The sequence below is a fragment of the Pteropus vampyrus genome, unplaced genomic scaffold (assembly GCF_000151845.1).
Source record: "Pteropus vampyrus isolate Shadow unplaced genomic scaffold, Pvam_2.0 Scaffold63, whole genome shotgun sequence".
Classification (NCBI taxonomy): Eukaryota; Metazoa; Chordata; class Mammalia; order Chiroptera; family Pteropodidae; genus Pteropus; species Pteropus vampyrus.
In genome coordinates, this window is record NW_011888844.1 from 6,947,949 (window position 1) to 6,950,607 (window position 2,659).

A 2,659-nucleotide genomic window follows, 5' to 3' on the forward strand; every position below is an offset into this window, starting at 1 on the left:
TTTGCTATTCATTGATTTTTGCTCTTAAATTTAATATTTTCTTTCTTCTACTTTCTTTGAGTTTTAATTTGCTGTTATTTTTCAATGACCTTTGATTTTAAATATTTAATTTTATATGCTTATTTGAAGGTATAAATATCTCTACAAGCTCTCTATAACTACATTCTACATGTTTTGATGTCTTATTTTAATTTTTTTATTCAAAATATATTTTAATTCCTATCGTATTTAATTCTTGACTCATGGATTATTTAAACAAGTGTTTACTTTTCAAACATAATTTTTTTGGTTATCTTTATATTATTGATTTCTAGATTATTCCACTGTGGTTAGAGAACATAATCTCTATCATTTTAATACTTTGGAATATATCAAGAATTTTTAAAGTCTCAGATTATGGCATGTGATGGTAAATGTTTCATGTACACTTCTAAAACCTTTGTATTTGGCAGTTGTTTAGTGTATAGTTCTCTATACAAAATTAAATTTAAAAAATTCTGCATTGATCATAATTTTTTGTGTGTCCATTCTCAGTTACTGTGTGTTAAAGTCTACTATTACTGTGGACTTGAATTTTTTTTTTAGTTCTGCCAAATTTTTCTTTACCCTTTTTCAGGTTGCGTTATGAGGTACATACACATTTAGGATTGTTTTATTATCCTCTTCAATGGATTCTTTTATCATTAGGACATAGTCCTCTTTATTCTCAGTAATATTATTTGCTTCGAAATCTGCTTGGTCCAATATTAATATAGTTATACTTTTTTTTTTCATTTTTTGCTTATCATTGCCATGGTATACCCTTTCCATTCTTTTACTTTAAAATTTACTGTATTGTAATATTTAAATCATGGTTAGTGTAAACTATATGTAGTTGGGTTTTATTTTTCTCCCAGGCTAATTTTTTTTTTCTTTTTAATTGGAATGTTCAGTCCATTTATAATTAAAGTAATTACCGATGTTTTGATGTAAGTCTACCATTTTACTATTTATTTTCTATTATCCCAACGTGTTTTTTTGTTTCTTCACCCATTCATTTTTGCTTTCTTCAGAATTAAAAATAATTTATATTTTTTATATAGCTCTTGTACTGGCTTTAGGTACATGTTGTTTTATTGTTCTTTCAGCAGTTACCTTAGAGATTACAATATCTATCTTTTGGTTAATACAGTTTCTCTTAAATTTGAACTTTTATCATATCCCCCAATTTTCCAAACCTTACTACATGTTAACTGCATTTATCTCCTTCAAACTTTTGTGCCTTTGTTGTAATGTATTATACTTCTAGATATGTTTTAAATATCACATGTTTTTATTGTAGTTTTAAAAGTTAGAATTTATTTATATTTACCCACATTCTTATCATTTTTGTTTTGTTGTTGTTGTTGTTGTTGTTGTTGTTCATTGTTTCTTCTGTGTTTTCATGTGGAAACTTTTTCCTTCAACATAAAGAACCCATTATTTATTTATTTGTTTGTTTGTTTGTTTTGTACTTGTATATTTATGAGAAATTTTCTGTTTTACTTTTTTAAAACTACCTTCAATTTTTCCCACATTTGAAAGATCAGACATTAGGAAGAAATACCTAGACTGGCAGTTTATTTTCCTTTAGCATTTCAGACATGCTACTTCATTGTCTTCCAGCCTATATTGTTTCTTTTAAATAGACAATTATATCTAATTGTTGTTTCTTTGTAGATAATGTGTTATTTCCATGGTAACTTTTAAGATTTTTATTGTTTTTTTTTAATGTTTTTAAGAAATTTTGTAATATTATGTCTATTTGTGATTTTCTTTGAAAATATCCTTCTCGAGGTACACAGAAATTTTTGAATCTGTGATTTCATGTCCTTTATCAGTTTTGAAAAATTTTCAGCAAGTATTTCTTTTCAAATATTTATTCTGTCTTTTTCACTTTTTTTCCCCTCTCTCTTACAGTCAAATTATGCATATGGTAGAGTTTAACCATGTCTCTTTTATTTAACCTCCATTCTACACTTTCCATTGTTTATTCTATTATTAATCTGGATACATTTTACTGAACTGTCTACTAGTTGACAAATTAATGCTTTGTTCTACTTTGACTAGCTGCAGTTTGGCCCACCTATTGACTTTTAAAGTTCCTTTATAATATTTTTCATTTCTCAAATTTTTATTTCATTCCGATCTGATCAATTTGAATTATAAAACCTACACTGCTCTTATGTATCTATAGCCTTTACTCTCACACTACTACCATACCTGCAACAGTTTCAACACCAGATGTATTGGTGTTTATCTCATACCAAGCAATTCTCTGTAACATCAGCTGGGTGTCCTACAATTTAACTCAATTCTGACACCACTTGGAGATAATGTCAGATCCTACAGGTTAAGGATTTAGTCCCACAAGACTGCCCCTCAGTTTAGATGCTAATCGCAAGGAGTAAGTCCCCAGATTACTAAAAACTTCCGTCTAACTTGGCTACAAATAGGTTTTCATGACCTTCTTTTCTTTGGATTTGATTATTTGCCAGAACAGCTCACATAACTTGGAGAAATACTTATATTTACCAGTTTATTATAAATAAAGGATATGATAAAGGGTACAGATGAACAACCAGATGAACAGATACATAAGATGAGGTCTGAGAGGTTCTCAAGTACAGAAGCTTCTGTC

At 28.3% G+C, this 2,659-nt stretch overlaps 1 long non-coding RNA gene across 1 annotated transcript in view; it reads left to right on the forward strand.

Moving 5' to 3' along the window:
* The window catches only part of LOC111740406, a 27,405-nt gene that overhangs the window by 12,866 nt on the left and 11,880 nt on the right, over window positions 1-2,659 (forward strand). The window lies entirely within an intron of this gene.